Source organism: Rattus rattus, chromosome 12 (genome assembly GCF_011064425.1).
Source record: "Rattus rattus isolate New Zealand chromosome 12, Rrattus_CSIRO_v1, whole genome shotgun sequence".
NCBI lineage: Eukaryota > Metazoa > Chordata > Mammalia > Rodentia > Muridae > Rattus > Rattus rattus.
This window is the reverse complement of record NC_046165.1, coordinates 81,236,456-81,252,885: the sequence shown is the minus strand read 5'-3', so window position 1 is coordinate 81,252,885 and position 16,430 is coordinate 81,236,456. Positions and strand designations below refer to the sequence as shown.

At 40.7% G+C, this 16,430-nt stretch overlaps 1 long non-coding RNA gene across 1 annotated transcript in view; it reads left to right on the top strand.

Annotated features, from left to right (window-relative positions):
• LOC116914024 overlaps window positions 1-16,430 on the top strand; it is a 403,690-nt gene that overhangs the window by 24,194 nt on the left and 363,066 nt on the right. The window contains exon 2 of the long non-coding RNA XR_004389658.1: window positions 15,784-15,832. This is a non-coding gene — a long non-coding RNA (uncharacterized LOC116914024). The remainder of the gene's footprint in view (window positions 1-15,783; window positions 15,833-16,430) is intronic.

Genomic DNA, 16,430 nt, shown 5'->3' with positions numbered 1-16,430 from the left:
ATTCCTTAATATGCTGGAGCATCAGTCTTCAGCCTTCTGGCCCAGGATCATCTGACAGACCTTATCAATGCAGATTTTGAAGGGCTGATCACCCTGCCTCGGCAGAGATTATCAGTCGACTATTCTGCATAATTTGTCCCTTTCTGGACAGTGTCTTGTCTGTAGATGAATTGAAGCAATTTGCTCAGTGGCTGCGTTACCACGATTTGAGCAACTCCATTGATGCTCAAGTTCTTCTTCGAGTCTAAGGGGCCCTGTCAGGGGCAGACAAGTCTCTAGTAAAATGATCTAGATGAAGAAATGTCCATAAACAGGTTATTCTTTGGACTTCTGATGCCCTTGAAGATTTCCTATCTACATAGGCGTTTCTGAACTGTTAAGCATAGAGTACCGTTGGCCCTCTCTAATCGAAGTGTTTACAAAACCCATCTAAACTGACTTAGAACCATAACCTTGCCATCTGACCCTTAGCTGGTACTGGTTAATCAACTAAAAATAATGTATAACAGCAGTTATAGGACCGGGTCTAAGACTTGTATTCTTAGATGCATAGTGGAGGCACAATGCCCATGTTAAAGTAGCAATATTAATCTCAATTATAAATCAACAAGAAAGTATACCATTGAAAACCTCGCATTTGTGTAAAATGCATTCTATACCAATGAAAAGATTACAGCTTCAACTTTGTATCAATTACAAACATTTCTATCAATGTAAAATATAGCTGTAAAATTTTGTTTAAGAGTAAGTTTGCCAATCTATCTGTTTGTCTATTTCTCTAATTTCTATGTATTACTATATCTAAGAAGGAAACAAAAAAGGAAAGGAAAAGTAGCAATCCCTGAGTTTACATTCTCTAGTTTCCCCTGCCCAAAGCTACATTTGTATTGTATCCCTTAAAAGAAAACTTATCCACAGTTCTTAAAATAAACAGAACCATCCACCCCAACATAAGGAAATGGGACGACGATCTTCCTTGTCTGCTTCTAGCTGGATTGGGGCGAAGAATTCCCTTCTGGGGCCCAAGGGGTATTAGGAAAAGTTGGCTTTGTCGAAGTAGAGCTAGCCGGGATTTGCCTGCCAGTCATTCTGTGCTGAGAAAGTTCATCGCTTAGCTGACATCTTGACTATGACAGTCTGAAGGGCTGGATAAGTAAGATGTCCATTCTGGGAAAGTTCTGAAAGCAGGCCTTTAAATCAAGCATCTTCAGTGTAATTAAGGGAGAATCAAACACGAAGTTGGACTGGAAAGTCCCGGAATCTCAGCATCCCAGAGTGTGTATCATTTCAGAGCTATCTTTCTCTTCCTTCATCCTGCAGCACACAAAACTTTACAAGCATTATATAGTTCTATAAGCATTTTCAAATGGGATAAGCAGGGTGCACAGTTTAGTAAATAAAGATCAAAAAAAAAAATGACTACCTTTTTTCAGGTTAGGTTAATCATATAATCAAACGTAACATAATTTTTGTAATACATACGATTATTACAAGTTATGAGGAATTTGCACTCAAAATATCACTGGCTGTTTATAGACATTTCAGTCTCAGCCAGTTCATACACGGAGACCTAAACAACCTCATATATACATCACCTATTTGTTGATCGTCTTAGTCTCCTTTTTCTTCTGTGTTGCCAAGGACTTCAGGAGGTCTCCCCTGTCATTTCTGATTTTTATCAGCTTGAAGGAACCCACAGCTTTTCTTCTCCTGTAGAAACATAGGCATAACCCCTTCCCCAGCGTAACACATTTCCCATTTTCCATTCTGACGTCAGAATATCCTTAATATAAACAGGCTGGTTTAGTTCAGTAGTCTTTTCCACAATCCAATGTCTTTCAGCAGCTGTGCTGTTTTGTTCATCAGCATTTAAAAAAATTAAGGTTAATAAAGCACTATGTATCCTATCTCTGGGAGTTTTTGTTGACCCCTTTTGCCTGTTAAGCATCTCCTTTAGACTTGATTAGATCTCTCCACAATCGCTTGTCCTGTAGGATTGTGTGGTATACCTGTAACATGTTTTATATTATAATAGTCAATGAAGCGCTTAATCTTGTTAGAGATATATGCTGGACCATTGTCCGTTTTAATTTGTATGGGTATTCCCATTATAGCCATAACTTCTAACAAATGTGTAATTACAGAATCGGCCTTTTCTGACGTTAAGGCAGTTGCCCATTGAAATCCTGAATATGTATCTATAGTATGATGTATGTATTTCAGCTTACCAAACTCTGTAAAATGGAGAACATCCATTTGCCAAATTTCATTTCTTTGGGTACCCTTAGGGTTAGTTCCTGTAGGCAATGGAGTTTGATTATATAACGAGCAAGTAGGACATTGCCTCACAATCTCTTTGGCTTGTTGCCAAGTGATAGAAAATTCTTTCTTTAAGCCTTTGCTGTTAACATGGTGTTTTTTATGAAATTCTGAAGCATCTAGTACACTTCCTATCAGTAGCTGGTCAATTTCATTATTACCTTGTGTCAGAGGGCCTGGCAGACCTGTATGGGATCTTATGTGTGTTATATATAGTGGGTAACTCCTATTTCTGATTTTTTGTTGTAGCTGAATAAATAGTGATGTCAATTCGGAATCATCCTGAATAAGTTCAGCAGTCTCTATGTGCAAAACAACCCTTTCTGCATATTGAGAGTCAGTTACTATATTAAGAGGCTCTCGAAAATCTGACAACACCATGAGTATTGCATACAGTTCAGATTTTTGAACTGACTTATAGGGACTCTCAGTCACCTTGTTTACATTTTCCGATTTATATCCTGCCTTCCCTGACTTACTGGCATCAGTGTAAAATGTAGGGGCTCCAGATATTGGAGTTCCCTTTACTATACTAGGGAGGATCCAGTTAGTTCGTTTTATGAACTGAAGTCATTTTGCTTTTAGGGTATTTGTTGTTAATGTCTCCTAAGAAGTTACTGCATGCTCTTTGCCAATGTTCATTTTGTACCCACAAAGAGTTAATTTCTGCATTAGTAAAAGGTACCACAATTTCAGCCGGATCCATTCCAACTAATTGTCGAAGTCTCAATTTTCCTTTAAGTATCAATTCAGAGACCTTCTCAATGTAGGTTTTCAGTTTCTTACTCTGTTTATGTGCTAAAAATATCCATTCTAAGATATAATCTTCCCTTTGCATGAGAATTCCTGTAGGGGAATGAGTAGGGGGCAAGATGACTAATATGCAGGCCATCTTTGGATCAATACGATCCAGATGTGCGTCCTGCAGTTTCCTTTCTACCAAAGCTAGCTCTTTCTCAGCCTCAGCTGATAGTTTCCTTGGGCTATTTAATTCTTTATCGCCTTGTAGTGTTTGAAATAAATTGCTCAACTCTTGAGTGGTCAAGCCAATCACAGGCCTCAACCAGTTAATGTCTCCAAGTAGTTTCTGAAAATCATTAAGTGTCCTTAATTTGCTTCTTTTGATTTGCACCTTTTGTGGCCTAATTCTTTGTACACTTATTTTATACCCTAGATAATTAATAGAATCCCCTCTTTGTATTTTCTCAGGGGCGATTCGTAATCCCCAGCATGGTAATGTTTTTTTTACTTCATCAAACATTCTTTCCAGGATATTTATATCTGAATCAGACAATAAAATGTCATCCATGTAATGATAAATAATAGATTGGGGAAATTTTTTGCGAATTATATCTAATGGCTGCTGTACAAAATATTGACACAAGGTTGGGCTATTTAACATTCCTTGTGGAAGGACTTTCCATTGATATCTTTTTATGGGGCGACCTCTATTAAGGGTAGGCACCGAAAAGGCAAACCTTTCCTTATCGCCTTCATGTAGAGGAATAGTGAAAAAGCAATCTTTTAAGTCAATCACTATAATAGGCCACTCCCTAGGCAACAAAGAAGGCAGTGGGATCCCAGGCTGCATGGAACCCATCGGCTGAATAATCTTATTAATTGCTCTGAGATCTGTCAATACCCTCCATTTGCCAGACTGTTTTTTAATGACAAATACTGGAGAATTCCAAGGGCTGGTGGACTCCTCTATATGCTGAGCCTCCAGCTGCTCCTGGACTAGCTGCTCTAATGCCTGTAGTTTTTCTTTTGTCATGGACCACTGATCAATCCAGATGGGTTGGTCAGTCAGCCACCTTAGTGGCAAGGCTGTTGTTGTTTTAACAGCAGTGGCTCCTTGGGGTAGCACTAAATTGTCAGCCTCTGCTGTATCTTGCTTATGGACAGCTTGGACAGTCTCTAACTGTCCTTGATAACATTCCCTGACTAATTTAAAGTTTTTATTAGGAGTCTGATGAATTTTAGGGCCAGAACCTGAAACTGAGGGGATATTAATTTGAGTTTTCCACTGCTGTAGTAGATCTCTTCCCCATAAATTAATGGCTATATCAGCCACGTATGGCCTTAATTTTCCTACCTGACCTTCTGGTCCTATACATTTAAGCCACCTGATGCTTTGTTTTATTTGGGATAAAGTGCCAACACCTTGAAACTGCATATCCACTCCTTGAAGTGGCCAACTAATGGGCCAAGATTTTGGAGAGATGATGGTAACATCTGCTCCAGTGTCAACCATTCCTTCAATTTCGATATTATCTACCAGTATTTTTAGTTTTGGCCTTTGGTCCTCTATAGACGTTAGCCAAAATATTCGTTTTGAAGTCTTGTTGTTTAATCGTTCTGAGGAGGAGAACTCTCCCTGCCTGGTATTGGGGCCTGCGAGAGGCCCCCTTGGGAGTTTTTTGTCAGGATGCGGTCCCATCTGTCTGTTGTTGCTGTACACTTCCTAGTCAAATGTCCATATCTGCCACATCTTTGACACATTCTAGGAGGCACAGTCCCCCTTTTTGTATCACTTTGGTTTTTATTACAGTAATATCTGAGATGGCCCTGCTCACCACAATTAAAACATTTGAAATCTTGGGTCATCTCTAGCTGTCCAGTGGCAGCTTCTCCTATCAAAGTAGTATCAGGAGAACAAGATCCAACATCAGCTGTATATCTAATCCACTCATCTATTGGTGCGGACCTTGCCTTTAGTGGTCTAATTACTTCCCTGCATTTGGTATTTGCATTTTCAAAGGCTAAAGACTCAATTATCGCCTTTCTTGCCGCTGAATCTGATACACTCCTTTCCACAGCTGAGGTAAGCCTTTGTAAAAAGTCAGGGAAGGTTTCTTTAGGGCCTTGTATGACTTGAGTGAATGTTTCAAGTCTTTTCCCTGATTCTGCGACTTTGTCCCAGGCCTTTAAGGCTGACAATCGACACCATGACAGAGTTTCTTCGTCATATATAGCCTGCACCTCTACTTCAGCAAAGCGGCCTTCACCAAGCAGTTGATCTGTGGAAATCTCTCTGCCCCTAGCTCTATTTTGTCTTGCTATCTCCCTCACTTCTTCTCTCCACCATGAAATCCATTGCAAATTTTCAGCAGGCTCTAGAATTGCTCTTACCATATCTTTCCAGTCTTGGGGGATTACTCTATTTTTAATAGCCCAAGAAATTAAGATTTGTTTTACAAATGGCGAATGCATTCCAAAATTAGTTACACTTTCCTTAAATTTCCTTAATTCTAATACATCCATGGGTTGCCATTCAAATTCTTCATAACCCTGTGGATGATCATCGTTTGGAGGCCTTTGTTGCACACTAACTGGATAGACTAAAGTTTGTTTCCTAAAAACCTTAGGTTGGCTTTCCTTAATTTTATCTTCTGTCTCTACCTGAGTTTTTTCTTTAGTTGTAATTTTATATTCCTCTCTTAAAGTCTGTATCCGTGCTTCATATTTCTCTTTCTGTCTTTCCCCTGTTCTTTGAGTTCCTGAATTCTCTGTTCAAGGTTTTGCTTCCACACTTTGAATTTTTTCTTTATATTGTACTTCTAATAATTTGTTATCCATTATCTTTTGATTGATTAATTTTAAAAGGTTATTCTCTAAGTCTTGCTTCCAAACCTCATTACTTTCTCTCTGCTGTTCAGTATGATCTGTGAGCTGTTGTATGTTCTGTTCTAACATCCTTTCTAGTTTCTGTCTATCACTTTCATTTTCATCTTTCTGTCTCTTATTCTGATCTATAATTTTCTGTGTCTTCAATTCTAGTGTTCCTTCTAGGCTACATTGCCAAGATTTAATTTTCTCTTTCTGTTGTTCATGTTGTTCCATAATTACCTGTATCTTCTGTTCTAAGGCTAGAAATTTGCTATTTAGGGCTGTGTGCTGTTGTATGTTCTGTTCTAACATCCTTTCTAGTTCCTGTCTATCACTTTCATTTTCATCTTTCTGTCTCTTATTCTGATCTATAATTTTCTGTGTCTTCAATTCTAGTGTTCCTTCTAGGCTATATTGCCAAGATTTAATTTTCTCTTTCTGTTGTTCATGTTGTTCCATAATTACCTGTATCTTCTGTTCTAAAGCTAGAAATTTGTTATTTAGGGCCCTGTCTTTTGAGAAGATATAGTAAATCAGAAGAATGAATATTGCAATACTGGTAAATGATAAAGTGTCTTTTTCCTCAAAATTCTCAACTGTCAGACCATTCAAAATATCATTCCATAAGGCCCAAAAGATATTCATTATGTTTCTCATCTTTAAGTATCATAAAGTTATATATCTCTCTTACATCAAAGTAGTATCTGATCTGAAGCCCCTTGTACCTTTTTCTCCCTCTGCTTCAGAATACGTGCAGTCCTCTCGATTCTTCGTAGACCCTCCAGACCCAGTCAATTCCCAATCCACTAGTACTCCTGCCTATTCTGGGGTTGAGAGGGAAGTAAACTTTTATCTCAGGTTAGTTGAGTTCTAATGGTTTAGTTGGGCGCCATATGTTGTCGTAAATAAATAAAAATAAAGTAAAAGTAAAAATGTATAAACGAAAACCGGGGGTGGAATGTTTTCCCTCAGGGTGTTTTTCCCTGCTAGGGTTCCACACCTCGCTTCCCCAGATATCTTCTGGATATCTTGGCAGAAACACAACCCAGCCACACACTTTCTTATACTGAGACTCTTACACAAAAGAGCATACAACTGGTGTTTTTACCCTGCTAGGGTTCCACACCTCAGTGCCCCAGATATCTGCTGGATATCTTGGCATAAACTCAGCCCAGCCACACTTACTTAAATTGAGACTCTTTCTTAAAAAAAAAAACACACTCATTTAGCATTAAAGCAATCCAGCGTCTAGATTTGGCAGATCCACATTACACTGTCCTAATCCCAGTTCCCAAATTACTCATCCCTGCACCTTTTATTTACCAAGTCTCCAGCTTCTTCTCCCCCCTGGTACCTCTAACTCCTCTCAGTTCCCCATCGTCTCTCCAACTCCCTCTCTTCTTCCTCCTGGCTTCCTTCTCTAACCCCTCCTCCCTCAACTGTCAATCCTCCCCCCCCCTCCTCAGGTTCCACTCGCTCAACTGTCTCCAACTGTCAACTGTCAACCTAACCTCTGAATCTAATCCCCCTCTCACTCCCAACTCCTACCTCTGCCCAAATCTCACGCTCTTGCCTTTATTTAACAAATTCAGAGATCCAAAATCCAATTTAGTCTGCAATAGGCCTGTGGACAAGGGCCAGAGATAATGAATGCAGAGGGAAAATGTATTCAGACTTTCCATTGTATTTATCAATGTCCTCTTAGAAAAATGGCAAATTCCAGTGTGTCACTGAAGTTCAAGAGGTGCCAAACAGGACAAAATGAAGACTCATGGTCTTTGGAAACCTCTCCCGTGTTACCGTTGAGCCTGCTCACTGTTTCTACTGTGTCTGTCTTGGCGTCAGAATGCCAAAGAGGTCCTTCTCTGTTCCCTTTCCTTTTTGTTCCCTCTCATCGCCCCTGCCCCATCTGTCGTTATGTTTGAAGCTTACATCCGAGTCAGAGGTAGCAGAGGGGCAAGTAACCCTGCGCTCATGCGTGTCTGAATGGTATTTCCCTCTCTCCATTGCTGTATACCCTTCCTCTCTTCTGCTTTTTCATCCCGTGTTCTGGTCCCCAAGCTCAGCAGCCTGTCTGTCAAGTCTGTCTCTGTTTGTTAAGATCGTTTTGCTTCCAAATTGAGCTGGAGGCTGAATAACACCCAGAATAATGCTGGTAGAATTGCCTGCCTCAGAACCGGGGAGCCGAAATCTTGCTGCCGGTGCCCAGCCTTCCAAACTGATGTTATTGCCAAGCCACAAGCCAGCAGGTTTTGACTGCCATCCGCAACCAATATTTTGTCGACTGCTTGCTGCGAGTGTGGCATCTTACCCTGCCACCTCCATGGGTTCCAGAGGCAAATGGGTGTGCCAGGCAGAGAAGGGCTAATTAAGACTTTGGAAGGCAGGACTGATGTGGTCCAGTGGTCAGGGGCCCTCATTTAGTTCCTGGCATCCTGCTCCATGCCAGCCTTCCTCTGCCCTTGTGATTATGCAGGGCAAGAAGCAGAGAAGGGAAGATGAACTTTGGTCTGCTTTGAGGGTCCCTGTCCAACAGTGTCTGTCAGATTAAAAATGAGAGGGAACGAAGCCAGAGAATCTTCCAGATGGAGAGTTCAGAGGAGGGCACAACCAGACTCCCTTACCCGATGACGTAGCTGGGCCATTTGAGCCCTTGGCCAGGAACCAGTTGTTGCACAGACTGTTTCCTGGGCCTGAAGTGGAACAGGTATCAGGAACTCAGGGAGGGTGCAGTTCAACGGGCTACATACAAGCTCTTTGGGGAGATGTAGGCTCCCTCTTCTTGGGCTTTGGAGGTTAGAGTTGGCAAGTGAAGAAACAAAATGGGGAGTTGGCAATCTGCACATTTCCAATTTCTCCTATGCAAAAAAGATGACTCTAAGAAGAGGTTACAGGCCTGGCAAGAGCAGTGACCATTTGCCCTCAGACTGAGTCATATGTGGAAGCAGATGTGGGCAGCAGGGGCTTGCTGAGATCATAGCACTGACAGCCACTCTTTCTGCCTCTTGGTTACATAGCTTTCTAACTGATTTTGATATGCCTTATAAAGTAACCAGTATGGGGATCTGAGGAGAAGTATTTACACTAAGGTTTAAGAAATGCCAGGAAGGTAACAAATGAGGGTAAACACTGAATGTCTAGTTGGGCACCTTTAAAAACATTCTTTTAAGCTTGTATCTGCATATGTACCCTCAGTTTTTCCTAAAGATGAACCTCTTTTTCTTGAATTCAGACTAGTAGAGTTTTGGGGGAGAGCTGTGGCTACTGGGAGCAGGGCTATTTGACTTGAAATGTCATCCCGTTCCAGGAAAACATACTGGGGGTATGTTAGGGCACCCTTGTGCAAATGTCACATTGTCACATTGTCTTCTCCAGAGATTAGCCCAGTATGTTCTAGTCCTGTCTGGTGGTCAGACAAACTCATTGACCCCTCCATTTTCATGGCACCAGCCCAGCTCAGGTCATGCTCCCCGAGATTTCATGGAATTTGATCTGCCTGGAATTCCGTAAACCTTGAGGTGGTAATTATTGACTGCCTGGCATTCTGCTCCTCAGATGTCACCTAATGATTTTTCAGATCTCAGCCTGCATGGCAAATTTACTTTTGAGATGTCTAGCAAATACAACAGTATCGAACAGGTGTGGTAAGGTTGGTGTGTGTGTGTGTGTGTGTGTGTGTGTGTGTGTGTGTGTGTGTGTGTGTGTGTGTTGCACGCATTGGTATATGCCTCAGGCAATGGAGGTCAGGCTTTAACAGAGAGAGAGAGATTTCTGTTTTATGAAACTCTGAAATATAAAATAGGAGTGGATGAAATCAAGAGGCAAATCCTCAAAGCAACCATAGCTTTAGAATTCCGAATCATTGTGTACTAGCAATAGCGAAAACACACTTTGCTATTAAGCAAGCTTTGCTGAGTGCCTGTTCCTTGCCAGGCCCTCTCTAGAAGACACAGCTGCACCACAGAGCAAGTCACTTTGAAGTTACGAATCTGAGTAAGGCCTTCCGCTTATTTTTTACAACAGGAGGTAAATCACAAAGGTAAAGGCTATTCTGAACCCCAAAGTATGCCCAAGTTTTGCATAGTGAATATATAGATACAAATTCTAATACAATTTCTAAGACTATATAGGAGAAAATGTTAGGTTTAGGTGCCTTGCTGTTATTTCTTGCGAGTGTTTAAGTCACTATGCAGACTGTCAAATAACTCCATGTATTTAAAAATATTCATTTATCATCAGGTGGTTTAACCAGACCTGCTTTCCAACTGCCTGGTTTTTACCGATATGTAGAAAAAGGTTTGAGAAAGTGGTTTAAGAATCTTCTCTTGGCTGAAAATTGGCTATCATTTGAAAGACTGTTGCAGTAATTTGTCTGCAGTAACAGCTCACTGAATGTAGCATAAAAATGAAAATGAGCCCTGAATTTATTCGGTGTCTTCGCTGTTGTACCTGAACGCACAGCCTCTTTCTTAGCTACGGAGATAATTGTTACAGACTTAAAGGTCAATAACCAATCCCTCAACATGGCAGTTAAGTCGGGTGAAGGCTGCAGAATTTGACGGCAGAGCAAAAGCCTCGGTTCCAGGGAACTTTGCTTTATGTAAGGTGCAGCCGGATGGTTCTTAGAAACAGCTTTCAAATAAGCCTGTCTGTGTACTTGGGAAGGCTATTTCTTTAAATTCAGATCAGTTTGTATGGGATCTGGGGGCCGGGCCGTGGACTGAGGGGTTTGGGGGTTTGTAAAGCTGTGAGAAAACACCAAGATAAATCAGTCTGTTATTGGCTTGTTCTATTTGGTTCCATGCTTATTTCTTTGAAGAGCAGCTGAAGCCCAAACCTATTTGGATTCATTTAAATCTAATTTATATCTTGCAGAAGGTCATCTGAAGGGTGTGGACACTGTCTGCTCTGGAACAGTGTGGCGAGATTAGGCCGGGGGTGAGTGGCTGGTAGAGCCGCCTTGCAGCTGGAGGGGAGAATGTTTACCTGGTGGGGCAAGTAGGTCCTTGGATTTGGGAGTTAAAAGAAAGAGAAGGCTGATTTTCAAAAGTGATTCCTGGCTTTTGTCCTTAGATAGGTATTTGGAGCAAGAACTTTTGCATTCTGACTTGCTCCTCTTTAACACACACACACACACACACACACACACACACACACACACACATTTTCAGGCACAAAAAATGTTATAAAAGCTATACATAGGATGCACTTGCCTTTGTGTATTCACCAAGTATTTTACTGGATGATTATGGATGTTGGGATAAAGTCTGGGGCTTACAAAGCACAAGGCAGGCAGGTTTGAACAACAGTAGGTATAGATTTTAAATAACATAATATGTGATTAAGATCAGAGAATATAAGCACACAGAACACGGCATATATTCATCACCATACATTGCAGGGAAGATCAAAGCTGTTTAAGACAGTCTCCCACCACTAGTCCCTAAAGGGAAGCTGCCACGAAGATGAATTTTAAAGCTTATCTCATAAAAAAAAGCTTTTGTTTATTTATTTGTGTGTTCACGTGTAATGTGTGGCTATGTCTGTAGGGGCACATGTATCATGGCATGCTTGTGGAAGTCAGAGGATAGTCTGCAGGGATTGGTTGGTTCTCTCCTTCCATTGTGGAGGTTCGAGGATCAAACTCAGGATGTTTGGTTTGGCAGCAAGTGCCTTTACCTGCCGAGTTAGCTCTCCAGCCCCTTCCAACATAGTTTTAAAATCCTGCTTTCCCCATGTTAAGACTGTGAGAAGAGAGCGCTCACCGAGTGGTGGCTACCAAATGCCGAATGCCGAGGACTAGTGAGTTGCCCAAGCATGCTTGCTCCAGCACAGCCATGCAGCCCATGTGACAGAGCAGTGTGATGAACCGTCACTCCCCCTGGAGGTGCGCATGCCTCTGTTGGGAGAGGGGGTGTGCAGTGCCAATGGCATTGTGTGAATGTTGATCCTTCTCCCTCAAAAGTGTAACTTTTGCCCTGCCGGGGACACACACCTTTGTGTTTTGGGGAGCCTCAAGTTCCAGGGAGAAGCCACATGTGTTATAGCAAAAATATTAGGTAATCGTAGGGATTGTTGATAATTATGTGGCCAAAGGAGGCTCTGTATGATTCTGGGCTCTAGCTCTTGAGTCTTCAAGTGAGGAAAGGCATTGTAGTATTCCGTAAAGCCATTTTCCTGCACTCTCAGAATTCCTCATCTGTAGAAACCAGAGAGATAATCAGAAATGACTTTTGCAAGTTAAACATTTTTGAGTGATTTGTTATGTAGCAATAGGCAAATAATATATACTTCTTCAATTATTACTAACTTCAAGCTTGACTAATACTAAGTCATTTCTGTTAGCTCGGTTGTGCTTCCTGTTCACTTAGAGTATAGTTTCCCCCCATATTTAATTTTCAAGCCTTCTTAATGTATTTCTTATAAAAATCAAATTACAAGATTTAAAACAATATTATTTGGAAAAAAATGTTTTACTAGTTGTTTCTGTTCCAGATGGGGCAGGTACTGATATGGCTCACCTTTGGGAAACGATGTGTCTCATGTTCTGTGTTCACCAGGCGTCCCTTCACTGCCTTTTCCTCCCCTTTCCACCTTCTTCAGAGAATTCATTAGCTTCTTTTATATTGTTTTCTTCACCAGTTGGCAAATTTCTATTTATTTGGTAATCAGTATCTTATGTTTTTTAAATGTGAAATGGAAACCTGGATATGGGCAGGTTTTACCCCTAGCGCTCAGGAGGCTGAGAAAGGAGTCCTTGGGGTCAGGGACCAGCTCTGAGGTATATAGTGAGGTCTCCTTCTCAGGAGAAAACCAAGCAAGCCAAAGGGAAACAGGGAATATGTACAAATGGTTTTGGAAATTCACATTTTCATAAAAATGTTCAGGTATACACAAGAAAATTAAAAAAAAAAAAAGACCGTAAAACTCTTTCCTCAGATTAATCCCTTCATGTTTTCCCTGTTTTATCTACCACCACTCCCAAGACAAAGAACCCGACTTCTCTATTAGACCTTTCTTTGCTTTCAGTTTTAGATTTTCCTTCTACTTACATTATATTGCCAAGCAACCTAGTATTTATTTTTGTCCTTTTGAAATGTATGCAAATGGAACAATACTGAGAAAGACCTTCTGTGACTTGCTTTCACACCATCCTGTTAATACTGATGACAGTTCCATCGGCTTTTCCGATTTGTACAGTATTTGTTTGGAAGACTCTGTAAACATTTTATTGTGCTGCTTTGATATAGGTTGTATGTTGCACTTTGCCATTTTATCCCGGGTGTTTGTTCTTAGGCAGTTGTTGTTGTTTTTTTTTCGGAGCTGGGGACCGAACCCAGGTCCTTGTGCTTGCTACGCAAGCGCTCTACCACTGAACTAAATCCCCAACAGTCGTTGTTTTTTTTATTTTTATTATTTTTTTTTATGAATGTTGTGAGCATGGTGTGAGAGTTTGTGGTTATGTAGAAAATGTTAGCTAACTTTAGCAGGTTCATCAGATATATAACATTAATTAATACTCTGACTTCCCCCTAAGCTACTCGCTTCCCATGTTCTTGGCTGCATTCGATTTGCAAACCTAAGCATTGGTTGCCATCATCTGTGTTGGTTAGTTTATGTCAACTTGACACAGGCTGGAGTCATTTGAAAGGAGGGACCCTTAATTGAAAACAGTCTCGTAAGATCCCAGTGGAGGGCACTTTCTTAATTAGTGATTGATGGTAGAGGGACCAGCCCATTATGGTGTTGCTACTCCTGGGCTGGCGATCCTGGGTTCTATAAGAAATCAGGGTGAGCAAGTCCTAAGGAGCAAGCCAGGAAGCAGCACCCATCCATGGTTTCTGCATCAGCTCCTGCCTCCTGGTTCCTGCAGTGTTTGACTTCCTGTTTTGACTTCCTTCAATGGTGAAGTATAAGCTGGATAAATCTTTGGGTTTGATTATGGTTTTCATCACAGCAACTGTAATCCTGACTAAGACGACACCACTGACATTTCCTTCTTCTTTATAACCAGAATTATGATTATTTCTTTAAATTTGAGTTATGATCGGTATTCATTATTAGGTAGCTTCCTGAACTTTCTCTGGTCATTCTTTCCGTCTGATATGAATTTCTCTGTTTTAAACTATCTTATGTATTTTTCCAAAGTGAACTCCTGTAAACAGAAAACAATAGTTTTTTAACCTGACTAATGTCCTTATTTCTCTACCATTTTTGAATAATAGCATAAATATAGTTTATTGAATTTAACAATTCAGTGTTAAATTCCTGTTCCAGCATCAGTGCCTTGCTTTTATTTTTATGGATGGGTAATGTGTCCTTTTGTGGATGTCTTTGTTTCCCTTTTCTGATTGAGTTAATGGTTGCCATTCTGTTTTGGGTCATTTGACCGCATCTAAGTTTTGATTTATTTTAATTCTTTATCATAAGATTTTGATGCGCTTTTGAAGAGGACTCATAGCTTTCATTCTAGAAAATCTATATGCATTGTCGTTTTATGTTGGTCTTTCTCTTTTACACTTATAATTCTCTATTTTGCTTATATTTGAAATAGAAAGGGAGACCATAAATCTGCCACATTTCACAGAAGGAAAAATAAAATTCCATTTATTCTAACCCAAATTATGATTTCCCACCCCTATTATGTTCTATGGAACCAGGAAGAACGTGAGAAAATTGTGATACTATTCTATGGAGGCACCTGTGTTAATATTCTAAGGGTTATAGCATTGCTTATGACTATGGCCTATCCTTTGGTGGTCATCTGTGAGTGGTAAAGAATTCTTTGGTAGAGTTAAGAAATGTGGAGGGAAATCGTCCAGGAAGGCCTAATTTGAGCCATCACTTAGAATATTGAAGCAGGAAAAAAAAGTAACTCAACTTGTGCAAGTTTGGGATGAATGAGAACCTAGCTAAGAAGATGAGAAGAGACAGTACTTTCATAGAGCAACTCTGTGGACAATGGTGATGCTCCACAGCCTCCGAAACATCCAGCATCATCACTTCTCACAGAAGTGTTCTCACAGACGCCATTGTGTGGCGCGTGGGCAGTATAACTGATGTTTAATATGCCTTCCAACCCCACAGTTTATAAGCCATTCCTTGCTGAGGTGTTCACATCTCAAAAGGTTTGGCGATAGATTCGGTGAGGTTTGTATGATACAGCGTGCTAATTCTGCTTGTAACTGTGTTAGCTTGTCTTCCATTGTTAATAATACAATACAGAAGATGGATCAGTTATAAATATCTAAAAGGTTTGTTTGGACAGTGGTTCTGAAGGTACAGGATCTAGGGGCTGCATCTGGTTATGGTGTTCTCATGGCAGAACACCAATGCTGTTTTACAAATCATCACATACCAGGAGACAGGGAGTGTGGATGTGTGTGGACATATACATGGTTGCATGTATTTCATAAATGTTTTAACAGATCATACTCCTTTTGCAACACACACACACACACACACACACACACACACACACACACACACACACACATTTATACTCTGTCTCTTATCATGGCTATGTGATCTCTGATCTCTTTCTTTCTCTCTATGAAGCCATCAGGATTCAAAATTCAATCCTGAAGCCTAATGATTCACACCTAATGATTTCTCAGTGTCCTCCCCTCTAACCAGATGCAGATTAAATTTTTATTCTCTTCATGTCTCATGGTAGAAACTGAATTTTGACACACAAAGCATTGGAAGACATTAAAACATGTTTGGGCAGCTATGAGGGACAAGGTTTGTCAATGGCGTATCTAGCTAGCACCACCTACCAGTTGAAAAACATGGACAGGAAACATGGCACTTTACTTTCAAATGCCTTAATCTTTTGTTTTTATCTCCTTGCAGCTTTGAAGCCCAGCAAAGAAGGGAAATCCACTGAGAAGAGTCTGGAAAGGTAAGTGTATTTATTACATGGCCTTGACAAACATTGCCTTTTCCACATTGATTTTTCTTTTATTCAGAGATTTAAAGACTTGGATTAAAGATACAGCTGACAGGACAACTTCCTTAGCCACCTGCTCATCCCCCTCATAGGCAGAAGTGCTGAGCAATAGTTAGCGGAGCGCCGGCGCAAATAAAATGATGTGCTGAGGGTGGCCAAATGCGATTGCGTGTTTGCTGACTTTTGCTTTCTTTCCAGCAGTTAAGACGTTCCAATAGTGCTAAGTTTACTAAGATTAATGCTCGATGGAGAAAGAATGCACTGGTACCACTCCTGGTCAATATTTAAATAAAACCAGCTGGCCAAACAAAGCATTTAAAATAAAATGCAGAGCGGCCTTTCAATCGGGTTGGATGAGGTTTATCCCGGAAGTGAGTTGTGTGGTTGAGTAGAGGAGCTGGTCTTCTATCATGGCGACCACCTTCCAGTTTGGTGGGGCTGATTACCTTCCAGCCAGTCGCGCTGGAACCTTCCTAAGCAAGTTACAGGAGGTGAACTTCCAAGCTCGAAGCAAAAGGGAGAAATAGCAGCTCAGTCTCCTGTGAAACAT